General features: G+C 35.4%; 1 non-coding gene and 2 pseudogenes across 1 annotated transcript; 1 reads left to right on the plus strand and 2 right to left on the minus strand.

Annotated features, from left to right (window-relative positions):
• Positions 1-1,156: 1,156 nt before the first annotated feature.
• LOC123617490 (glucose 1,6-bisphosphate synthase pseudogene) lies at positions 1,157-5,575 on the minus strand (annotated as a pseudogene).
• A 2,139-nt stretch (positions 5,576-7,714) lies between these two features.
• Positions 7,715-8,160, plus strand: LOC123617492 (riboflavin kinase pseudogene; annotated as a pseudogene).
• Positions 8,161-12,900: 4,740 nt separating this feature from the next.
• Positions 12,901-12,975, minus strand: TRNAP-AGG (transfer RNA proline (anticodon AGG)). Its single transcript has one exon. It is a non-coding gene; the product is annotated as a tRNA-Pro (tRNA).
• Positions 12,976-13,119: the final 144 nt, after the last annotated feature.

Genomic DNA, 13,119 nt, shown 5'->3' on the forward strand with positions numbered 1-13,119 from the left:
TTAAACAGCACTTCTCTACTAAGTTATTATTCGGAAGACCACAGAATCTAGCAAAAATGACCTTCCAAGATTTTTTTCCACATTAAAACTAATATACGGTTCTCATACGATCAGAAATTCTGTAGAGGTCAGCAAGATGTTAGAATAAACTGGAATTTTAGTGTTTCATAACACCCCAAATCTGTTTGTTTTATATCTTAATAACAGCATAATAAATCTACTTACAAAAATATAATTCAAAAGTTAGACTTCTAAATAAATTCAGAGCACCTTTTTCAGTTCAGATTTTTTTCCCCGTAAACTAGCAAACCCATTTGATGTAGAGGGAAGTACCTACACAGCAGGAAAATCTTCTCCAGTCTAAACATCAGCTGATTAAATCCCACCCAGTGCAGGAGCACCAGACACTGAGAAGGTATCCAGAAATTCGACAAGAACAAAGCCACTGGGAGTGTTGCCTACTGTTTAATGTTCAGTGAATGTTAGGATTCTTCATGCATACCATAAATGTATACTGCACTAAGTGCATCTTTAAGAGAGGTGCTGAAACCACACATTGAAATGCTAAATGCCCTATTTCAAATTTTCTAATTTGTAAATAAATACTGGTGACATAACAACATGCTTCCACCGTGATCTGGGAATAGTGTCGTGTTCTTGCCAATTTAACGGGTTAATTCCCTTAACTAACTCTACAATTAAATACATAACACATGCCTTTAAAAAATGTGCTATACACAACTACAAGACTCTGGAACTAAGCTTAATTATATTTTAATTAGAAAACTCACTTTTGTATTGCTATGTTTTTGTTAAAGGAAGAATAACATGTTGCTATGATACTTTGAGTGTAATGACTTTTGTTCGAGATTACGAAAATTTTGAGTAATTTCCCCCCAGACCATTTCATTTCAAATTTATACAGTTTGCTTAGTCAGCTAACCAAAATACAAGACAACGAAGGGACTAAAGACACTTGGCAGATGAGGTGGAGACAGCGCCACCACAAGTCCACTGGTCGCTTTCTTGGTGGCTCTGTTCCCTGTGCCCGTGAGAGCAAGGAGGTCAGGTGAACACCTTCATAGGCACCGGGTCAGTCCACTCCTACTTGGCTTAAGAAAATTTTTAATCAGAGCGATGACATAAAATTCATATTTCATGGCAAGACAGGAAAAAATTAAACATACAATTTTTCTCTGCCTGTTTGGGCCCCGTCCTTCTCCTTTCGTGTGCACCGTGCATCTGTGTTAACCAGACCTCCTTAGGAGAGAACCTTCCTTCTTAACCTTGTAAGGAATCTTGACAGCCCACTACTGGCTTTATATACACAGATCTGGGCTGTGTAAGCTGTCAATATATCATTTGATATATCACCCTTTGTCTCAAAAATGTATATAACTGTTCTTTGAACTCTACAGGTGCAACAGTCCTCAGAGCTTTCTGAAGGTCTATCTCCCAGGCTATAATCCTCAGGTTGGCTTGAACAGAGTTTCCCATTTCTTTCTTGGGTCAACTATGATGACTTTTTCATCAGCAAGTGCTTTGGTGAGTGCCTTTCGATTCTTCCTGTAAGGCAGTGTCGCTCTGGTCAGGTGATGTGCACATCTCTGTACAGAGCTCTACCTTTGGTTCTGTCCCACTTGTCTAAGGAGCAGCAACACAGCCAGTTTTAAAAAGTAAATATAATCTTTGGGTTATCTTTAGCTCACAGGCCGCACTGATGCCTCATTCAATTGTCTGCTGTCCTCTTCAGAGATAATGTCCCATGTATGCAATGTAACAGCGGTCTCACACAAAAATTTGGGTATTCTTTGGGAGAATCAAAGTTGTGAAGCCTTTCAAATATATTTTTGTTGGTAGCTGGATCATAACACAAGAAATATGAAGCTTTTGAAAGATGAAAATCCAACCTCATTCAGTTGCTGGCCCAGTGCTCTAGTTAAGACATCATCTCAGCAACAACAGTGGCTGTGCTCACCCCATCTTTATTCAAAGGTGAAGTTCCACACAGAAAACCAAGAGACTCTTTAAATAAAAAAAATGACTTCTTCCCCATTTTCCAGGTCTTTTATTCTACTCCAATCCATTTAAAATCTGGTAACGTTTCTTCAAAATAAAATCCTTCTTTACATGCAGTTGGACTCAACATTTTGGAAGAGACTGTGAGGGCTAACATATAAACATTACTCACATCAGCATTTCTTGATTTATTTTTTCTTCCAACAATTAAATATCCACCCTACCAAACAAAGCTGCCAGTTCATTCCCAGTGGAAACTTTGCATTGACCATCCTCCTGCAGTCCTGCCATTGCCATTGGTCTGCATCAGGATCTGTGACTTGCACAACCTGAACATTTTCTTTCTCGGCCAGTCTCAGAGAAAGTTCCAGCACTTTTCAGAAGAAGAAAGGTCCTTCTTCATATTTGGGCATGTATTGGCAGAAAAGTCTGGATCAGGATCTTTCTGTTCTGGTAATGGAATTGGAGGCTTAAAACCCAAACACCTGAAAAGCCAATCTCACACAGTCATGACCCCGTGAAAAGAAATATACACAAATTTCAAGGTGGTCTTTGAGTTTGATTCCCCGTGAAAACAGATCTTTCCCAGTTCTTCCACGTTTCTCCTCCAGTAGGTCAGCATCCACCAAATTATCATTCCAGGAACCATGCCAGGGTTCCACACAGTCTTCTATACGTTTCAGACTTTCTTTATCATGAGGAGATGTGGCCTAAACACCAGTTTCCCACACCGTGTCTGGTGTCTTCCTTGCAGTTGTGAGAGGCAGTAATTATCACACCTGCAACTATTTTGAGTTCCTGGACTGCATACGATAGAAAAGGTGTAGGAACTTATCTTGAAAAAATGTACACAAGAACATCGTTAGCCAACAAGTCTCTGGCTGCTGCAGCTGCTAGTTACTTGACCTGAGCTGTCGCACTCAAGATGAAGTTTCTCTGTGTGAAGTCTGAGAAACATCTCTCTAGGTATCTGTGGGTCCTCTGTGTTGATTGTGTAATAAGCAAGGTAATAGAGCAAAACCCCTCCACCAGGGCAGAACCAAGTCCTGCAGTTCTAAAAGTCATTCAGCAACGAAGAAACTCTTCCATCGTCCCATTCAGTAACAGATTTTCACATTGCTCTTTCATTTTGGGGTTGCTTACCGGTTTATTATAAAGGATGCAACTAAAGAACAGCCAAAGGGAGTGGATGAACAGGGCAAGGTGTGCTGGGGAGTGGGTCATGGAGCTTCCCTGCCCTCTCTGGGCCCATCACTCTCCAGGACACTTTTAGGAGTTCACCAGCTGGAAATGGAGTGGTTTTAGTTTACATTTCCCTAGTGGCTATGATGTTAATCACCCTGCCATGTGCTGACTATCATCCATACATCTTCTTTGGTGGTCTGTTCAAATCTTTTGCCTCTTAAATTTTTGTTTGTTTGTTTCTTTTATAGAGTTTTGAGAGTTCTTTTTGTTTGCTAAACATAAGTCCTTCATCAGGTATATGCTCTGTAAACATTTTCTACCAGTCAGAGACTTGTCTTTTAATTCTGTAGTGTCTTTTGAAGTACAGAAGCTTTCAATTTTGATGAAGTAAAGTTAATCAGTGTGTTCTATTATACATCATGCTTTTAGTGTCATAGCTAAGAAATGACACCAATTAAGAAATCACTTAACCCAAGGCCGCAAGTGTTTTCTTGTATGTTTTCCTGGAGAAGTTTTAGAGTTTTAAGTTTTACATTTAGGTCTATGATCAATCTTGAGCTCATTTTTGTATATGGTAATGAGCTATGGATTGAAGTTCATTTTTTGTATATGGATAGTCAATTGTTTTAGCACCGTATGTTGAAAAGACTCTTCCTTCTCCACTAAATTGTCTTTGTGCTGCTGAAGCAAATCAGTTGTTCATATACGTATGGCTCTACCTTTGAGCTCTGTGTTGTTCTTTTGATCTATTTGTTTATATTGGCATAGATACCACATTGTCTTACTATATGTAGCTTTACAATAAGTCTTGAAACTAGGTAATGTACATCTTCCAACTTCATTTTTCTTTTTCAAAGCTGTTTTGGCTTTTCTAGGTTCTTAGCATTTCCATATGAATTTTAGAATCAGCTTGTTAATTTCTTTTAAAAAAATTCCTGCTAGAGTTTTTATTGTGACTATGTTGAATCTGTAGATTACTCTGAGGAGATATGACATCCTAACAATACTGAGTCCTCTGAACTATAAACACAGTATACCTCTCCAATAAAACTTGGAACTTCTTTAATTTCCAACAACGTTTTATAGTTTGAGTGTGTAGGTCTTTTGCATGTTTTGATACTATTGTAAATGGTACTTTTATTTAAAATTTCAAAAAAAAAATAAAATTTCAATTGTTCATTGTTAGCATATAGAAATATAATTTTCTCTGTGTTAATTATGTATCCTGAAACCTTGCTTAACTCACTTATTAATTCTAGCAGTCTTGTTGTAGCTTCTATTGGGTTTCTACACAGAAAAGCAAGTCATCTGTGAATAAAAAGTTTTATTTATTTTTCCAGTCCAAATGCCTTTATTTCTTTGTCTTACTTCACTGGCCAGAACCTTCAGCACAGTGAATGCAGGTAGTGAGAGTGGACTTTCTTGTCTTGGCCCTGATCTTAGGGGCATATAATCAAACAATTAAGCCTTTCACCATTAAGCATGATGTGAACAGTGAAGTTAACTGTTAAGTATAATGTTTTTCACAGATATTCTTTATTAGGTTGAAGATGTTCCCTTTTATATCTACTTTGTTAAGAGGTTTTTACTTATTTATTTTTAATATAAAGAGAAAATGTCGTATTTTGGCAGAAGCTTTTTCTGTGTCTATTGAGATGGTCCTATAGTTTTTCTGTCTTCGTTAATCTGGTGAATTATACTCCTTTCTCTTAAAAAAAAAACCCTTTTATTTCAGAGTAATTTTAGATTTACAGAAAAGTTGCAGAGTAGTATAAGGGACCCACATGCCCCTCACCCAGTTTCAGTTTCCTGCATTGTTAGCATCGTGCATTACTATGGTACATATATCAAAATCAAGGTGTCAACGTTGGCACATTGCTATTAGCCAAACTCCAGACTTTATTTGGATTTCACCAGTTTCCCATTACTTTTCTTTTTCTGTTGCAAAATCTAATCCAGGGAACCCCATTGCTTCTATTTGTCAGATTTTTGTCTCTTCTGTTTGGTGACAGTTACTTAATGTTTTTTTGCTTTTTTCTGACCTTGACAGTTTTGAGGAATGTGGGTCAGATATTTTGTAGAATGTCCTTCGATTTGAATTGCCTGTTATTTTTCTCATGATTTTGTTGGGATTATGAGTTTTTGGAAAGAATCACACAGAGATGAAGTGTCCTCATCACATCCTATTAGGGGGTCCACGACATTACAGGACAACAGTGATGTGAACCTTGATCACTTGGTATTATGTTCCTGGTTTCTTCACTATTTCCTTTTCATACTCTATTCTTTGGAAGTGAAATGCTCAGTCTAGCCCACCCTCTGTGGTTGTGGTGGTGAAGTGTCAGCTCCCACAGGGTGCAGTACCTAACTATATTATCAGGAATTCTTCTGTAGGGAAGATTCGTCTCTTCTCCCCTCTTTACTTATTCTAGTAGTGTAGTCCCACATTTATTTAGTTCATAATTTGGATTACAATCCAATATCACATTATTTAATTTGTTGCTCATATTATTCTCTCTTTAGTCATCGGGAGCCCTTTAATGTTTGCACCCTTTCGTACAGCCCCATCAGTTAATGTTTTGAATACATCTTACTTTCTAATACTACAAGGTGCTCCAGGCTCATTTGTATTTTCCTTGCCTCAGTCCTGGAATTGGCCATTTCTTCAAGGTGACCTAATTCCTTTTATTGGAGAATAGGGTATTTAGAAACCAAGATCTGGACCCTGGGCTTGCTCATTGCTACTGGGATGTCACTGTCTTTAGGCCCTCTAAGTGAGGTCAGATGAAGCCAGGTATGTGTCTTAACCCATGTATACATGCATATCTATTATTGTTTCTGTACCTATCCATTTGCATTTCTTTCTTTCTTCCTTCCTTCCCTTCCATTCCCTTCCCTTCCCTTTTTTCACAAATGGAGGTGCTGGGAATTGAACCAAGTACTTCGTGCATGCTCAGCATGCAGTCTAACAACTGAACTATCCCCCACTCCCTCCAACTTTAATTTGGTATCAGAGTTCATTTGATTCTTCCCCTTTTTGTTTATATTGAACAAGAATAATTTTTGAATGTTTAACTGACATTGCTTTCATGGAATAAATTCCACTATGATTATAAAGTTTTAAATTTTTCACATATGCTGGATTTATTTTGCTAACATCTTTAAGAAGTGCATTTGTGTTCATGAAGCATATTGATACATAGTTTCCTTTCCATGTAATATCTTTGTGTTAATCTTGCTATCAAGAGAATTCTGGCCACATAAAATGATTTGTGGAGTATGTCCTGTGCTCCAGTTTTCTAGAAGAGTTTGTGTAAAATTGGTATTATTTTTTTCCTTGAATGTTTGGTAGAATTTACCAGTGAAGCTAACTGGGCCTGGAGTTCATTTTGTGAGAGGTAGGTAATTGAGAATTCAATGTCTTTAATAGCTATAGGGCAGTTTAGGTCATCTGTCTTCTTGAATGAGCTTTGGGAAGCTTTACCTTTCAAAGAATTTATCCATTTCATCTAATTAGTCAAATTTACAGGCATAAAGTTGTTCATAGTATTCCTTTGTTATCCTAATGATTGCCTATCTGCTGAGTTTGTAATGATGTTATCACAAGCACAGCAAATACTTCTAACATTTTCCTAATTCCTGATATTGGTAATTTTAATCTTTTTTTTAATCCTTGATTAATCTGTTTAGAGAATAACCCGGCTTTATTTATCTTCTCAAAGAAGCTTTTGATTTCAGTCATTTTTTTTTTTTTAAATTTCATTGATTTCTTCTCTGATCTTTATTTGTTCCTTTCTTCTACTTACTTGGGTTTAATTTATTTTTCTTTTTCTAGTTTCTTAAGGTGGAAGCTGAGGTCATTGATTTGAAATCTTTCTTCTGTTCTATTATAGATATTTAACACTCTAAATTTCTCCCTAAATATTTCTTTAGTGACATCCCACACATTTTTATATGTTGCGTTTTCATTTTTATTTGGTTCAAAATCCTAATTTCCCTTTTGATATCATATTTGACCCATGGATTATTTAGAAACATATTGTTAGTTACAAATACTATATGATTCCACTTATAAGAGTTATCTGGAATAGGAACTTCATAGAGATCAAATGTAGAATAAAGGTTAATAGTGCCCAGGGGAGGGCAGAATGGGGAGCTACTGCTTCATGGTTGGAGTTTCTGTTTTGGATCACGAAGATGTTCTGGAATTGATAGTGGCGATGGTTACATATGCGTGCTCTTAATGCCACTGAATTGTACACTTAAAAAGTGGTTAAAATGATAAGCTATGTTGTTTATGCTTAAACAAAAGTGAAAAAAGTTACTCTATTAAAAAATCAACTAAATCCAAAAGAATGCAGGAATGGTGAAAAAGAGGGACAGAAAAGTATAAGACTGGCTTGTTATTGGCACTGCTGGCTCAGTTGTGTGCCCACACATGTGGCTGGTCACCCCCAAGTTATTCTGAATTGGGACTGGACCACAGCCCAAGACTTGAGTGGGAGGCGTCATGAGGTGCTTGGCACATTTCTGCCGTGTTCAAGTTGTGTGGGGCTTTGGTGGCAGCTCCAAGTAGATAGGCATCTCCACAGTTAACTCTGCAGAAGCAGTAAACTTCCAGTTTATGTGTCTTCTGACATTTATGATTAGACCAGTGTTGGAAGTGCAGATGTCCATTAGATGGTGGTGAGCGTGGGATAGAACCCATACTACAAGAACGTGAAAACGCCCACAGAAACTGACATTAGGCATACCTTCAGAGTAGACTTATGTGGAGAAATCCTCAACGTGTCCAGCTTTGGCTATCTCAGATGGGAAAAGAAATTTTCTTCTTTAGATTCACTTATTTCAGCAATTCAGGGAGATACTGAGTAAGTTAAGAGACAACTAGATTTGAAACTCAATGAAGATAATGTCTTCCAGGCTCCTTAAAGCAAACTAATGAATGGCACCTGATGAAAAAAGTCACCTTATTTATTCATTCATTGTTTTCTAGTATTTTACTGCTCAAAACTATGCAATCTCACCTTGGTTATATTTTTAAAAGCAAACATTTTCCTAAAGCTGTGACTTAGTTTAAACAGTATAATGTAGTTACCATATATCATCCTTCAACTGTTAAGCTAAATACATCATGTGACAGTACTAAAAAGACTCCATCGTGAAAAATCCAAATTGTTTAGGTATTATGTTAATTAATATCTCTTTCAAAGCTTTCTAAAATATACCACTAGAAAGGTCTTAAATGGGTCTTATGAGAGAAATAAAATGTATATAAGTATGGGTGAAAAGGCAAGGCACTAATTTGAGATGAGAATTATAATTCTCGTGGTAAAGAAGCCAGTATGTATGTACTTATACAGACTGTGCTGCCAGACAGAAAAGGCTTATAAAAGTAAAAGCATTGAATAAAGGTTTGAAGTTTATTATAAACCCAAGGGGAAAAATCCAGACTTTGTATTTTTGATACATTTTGCCTTAAACATATTTTATTATTGACATAAAGACTTGTGAAATTTTCATTTTAATTAGTCATTTCCTTCATGAGGTCAAATTATTGCATCATGTTCCATTTCTGGATAGATTTGCCTCAATTCTAAATAGTCTAGATTCTCCCCCTCCAACCATTTTTGGTTTGACTTTGAGACAAAGTAAAATGAATGTTTTTCATATCTATAGGTCTCATTTTCGTGTTGGGTAACACTTCTCACTCCTTTTTTAAGAGTAGATATTCCTGTTCTTCAACACTTTTCTTGACTTTGCTTATGTTTTCTTTAAACTGTGTCAGTTTTTTTCCACTTAGGATACCTTACAACAGATTGAATCTGTTTATATCATTCCATCCTTTCACTATATGAACAGTGATTAGCATGCATATCTGTATTGCATTTTTTGAAAGAAAATCTTCATCTTTTGGTTCCCTCAAGATTTAAATGGACACATAGCAGTTCATTTATCTATCCAGTTTCTTAAAGAACACAAAATAGTTTCCCCTAAGAAAGTATTTCAGAGCCAATTAAACTATAAAATATTTAGAAAGCTATTTATTTTAATGTAATTTTATGTTCCAGAGCAAATATAAACTGTTGTAGTTGTGTATGCACTGTAATGTAATAATAGCTTACAGAATGCTTGTACCTTGGGGGAAAGGCATAAAGTTTTAGTTAAATAATATTCATACATATACAGTTTTCCTCTAACTAGCCATATGATTTTTGACTACTTGCATCTTTTTGCTTTGGGCTGTTGAAATAGTACTTTGCATCACTGTGTGCCTTAGCAAACTATTTGGTGGGGGTCTTGGGGGAGAGAAGTATATAAAAGATAATTTTAAAGATGACAACATTATAAACCACTTTCCCTAATTTACATAATGGGATGATTATAAAAAAGTATTTACGAAGTATATAGGAAAAAATCTAAAGCTGACGTTGGAGAAGCGGGGGAACATAAACTCATTTGGACTGTGTTTTGCTTTTTGCTGTATGAATTTGTAGCAAACAAACCAGTTTGTGGTTTTCACTTCTTCTTTATAAAAATATTTAGAAATCCCTATACTTGAAAGATGCCTCAATTATCAGTGACTTTATGAAGCAAAGTTTAAAATACACATGCAAAGTGTAAAAACAAATTTGTGTTTTGTTTTGTTTGAATAGCTTGCTGCTGATTATGTTCTCAGTAAGTATAAGAAAGTTCTTTGATATTTTATTGTCACCTTACTTTCTGAAATAGCCAATGCTTTTGTAAATCTTATAGCGTGCTGTTAGGGGTTTGGTAATTATGTTTATATTTTTAAAAATGTTAAGTGTTAAACTATTATAAGAAGTTAGTTTATAGTAGGACCATTTTGATTAGCCTAAATATTTTTAGTGTTTGAAATAAATCTTGGCTTAGTGAAAAAAACTGACATACAGAAAACAAATACTAAATGGCTGAAGTAAGGCTTTCCTTATTAGTAATTACTTTATATATGTAAATGGATTAATATCACGAATTAAAAGGCAGAGATTGGCTGAATGGATTAAAAGACATGATCCAACTATATGCTACCTACAAGAGATTCAATTTAGATTCATGACACAAATAGGTTTAAAGTGAAAGGATGGAAAAAGATATTCCATATAAATAGTAACCAACAGAGAGGCAGTGTGACTATACTAATATCAGACAAAATAGACTGTAAATCAAAAACTGTTATTAGAGACAAGGACATTAGACACTGGAAAAAAGAGTCAATTCATCAGGATAAAGTTATAACCATAAATAATAAATATAAACGTAGTTATAAACATATATGCTCCCAAAACATGTATATACACCAGACAATGAAACCCCAAGATATTTGAAGCAAACATTAACACAATTGAAGGGAGAAACAGTGCAACAGTATTATTTGGAGATGTCAATATTGCACTTTCAATAATGGCGATCACATCTAGACAGAAGATCAATAAGGACATACAGGACTTCAACAATATAGTTAGTCAACTAGATGTAACAGACATACACACAACACTCTACCCAACAACAGAATACACATTCCTCTCAGACACACAGAGAACACTGTCTAGGACAGACCATATGTTAAACTACAAACAATTCTCAATAAATTTAAAAACACTGAAGTCATACAACATATCTTCTCTGACCACAATGGGTAAAGCCAGAAATCAATAACAAAAAGAAAACTGGAAAATCTGCAAATATGTGGAAATTAAACAAATGCTGTTAAATAAATTAATCAAAGGATAAATCACAAGGGAAATAGAAAATACTAAGAGATGAATGAAAGTGAGAACCCAACATATCAAAACTTACAGGATGCACCAAAGGCAGTGCTTGGAGGGAAATTTATAGCAATAGATGTCTACATTAAAAAAGAAAAAAAGATCTCAAACCAGTAATCTAACTTTACACTTTAAGAAATTATAAAAAGAGCAAAGTAAACCAAAGCTAGCAGAAAAAGGGAAAATAATGAAAATTAGAGATAAATGAAATAGAGAATAGAAACACAATAGAGAGAATTAATAAAACCAAAGATTGGTTCTTTGAATACGTCAACAAAATTGACAAACTTTAGCTATAATGGGAAAGGAAAAAGGGAGAAGATGCAAATAGCCAAAATAAAAAATGAGAGTTGGGACGTTACTACTGATTATATACAAATAAGAAAACACTATAAACAAACACATGCCCCCTTAGATTATATAACCTAGATAAAATGGACAAATCCCTAGAAAAGCACAAATTACCAAAATGGATTCAAGAAGAAATAGAAGAAACTGAGAGTTTGAACAGATCTATAAAAAGCAAAGAGATCAAATCAGGTAAAAAAAAAAAAAAAAGTCCTCTAAGAAAGAAAAGTGTAGGGGGAGGGTATAGCTCAAGGGGTAGAGCGCATGCTTAGCATGCCTGAGGTCCTGGGTTCAATCCCCAGTACCTCCTCTACAAATAAAATAATAAACCTAATTACCTCCCCCCACCAAAAAAAGAAAGAAAAGTGTGGTGCCAGATGATTTCACTGGTAAATTCTACCAAACATTTAAATAAGAATTAACACTCCTTCCCAAACTATTCTGAAAAATGGAAGAGGAGAGAATACTTCTTAAGTCATTATGAGGGCAGCATTACCTTGATACATCACAAATAAAGAAAATTACCACAAATACACACAATACCCCTTATGGCTACAGATACAAAAACCCTTAACAAAATCACAGCATGTTAAAAAAGATTATACACCATAAACAACTGGGATTTATCACAAGAATGCAAGGGTGGATCAATATAAAAATCCATCAGTCCAACTCACTACATTGATAGAATGAAGAGGAAAAACCACACAGTCATCTCAATCAATGCAGCAAAAGCATTTGGTAAAATCCAGCAGGCTTTCATAATGAAAGCACTCAGAAAGTTAGGGATAGAAGGGAACTTCTACAGCATGGTAAAGGCCACACGAAATATCCATAGTTAACGTCATAATCAATGGTGAAAAACTGAAAACTTTCTCACTAAGATCAGGAAAAAGACAATGCTGCCTGCTTTTACTACTTAATTCAACATAGTACTAGGATTTCTAGTCAAGGCAATTAGGCAAGAAAAGGAAATAAAAGGCATCCAAATTGGAAAGGAAGAAGTAAAACTTTTTCAATATGCACGGGACATGATTCTATTTACAGAAAACCCCAAAGTATCCACAGAAAAACTGCTAGAGTTAATAAATGAATTCAGGAAAGTTTCAGAGTGCAAGATCAACAGACAAAAATCAGCAGTTTCTATAATCAGCAATGGACAAATAAAAAAGTGAATAGCGTCCAAAAATATTTAGAAATAAACTTAACCAAGAAGTGAAAGATTTGTACATGAAAATTACAAACATAAGATAGAAAAAGAAAATAAAGATATAAATGAATGAAAAGACATCTAGTGTTCATGTACTGGAAAACAATATTAAGATGTCAAAACAGTCTTTAAAAAGAACAAAGTTGAAGGACTCACACTGCCCAAGTTTAAAACTGTATTACCAAGCTACAATAATTAAAACAGTGTGGTACTGGCATAAGGATGGACATCTAGACCAATGGAGTAGAGTTAAGTGTCCAGAAATAAACTCATAGAATTTTTGACCAACTGATTATAAATTAAAAAAAAATTTTTTTTTGAGGGGGGGATTAGGTTATTTATTTATTTTAATGGAGATACTGGGGATTGAACCCAGGACCTCATGCATCCTAAGCACATGTTCTGCCACTGAGCTATATACCCTCCACTCATGATCAACTGATTTTTGACAAGAGCAGCAAGACTATTCAAAGAGAAAATAGTCTCTTTGGGGTGGTGGGGGTGGGGAAGGGTACAGCTCAGTGGTAGAGCACATGCTTCGCATCCATGAGTTCCTAGGTTCAATCCACA

This window comes from Camelus bactrianus, chromosome 12, assembly GCF_048773025.1.
Source record: "Camelus bactrianus isolate YW-2024 breed Bactrian camel chromosome 12, ASM4877302v1, whole genome shotgun sequence".
In the NCBI taxonomy this organism is placed as follows: domain Eukaryota; kingdom Metazoa; phylum Chordata; class Mammalia; order Artiodactyla; family Camelidae; genus Camelus; species Camelus bactrianus.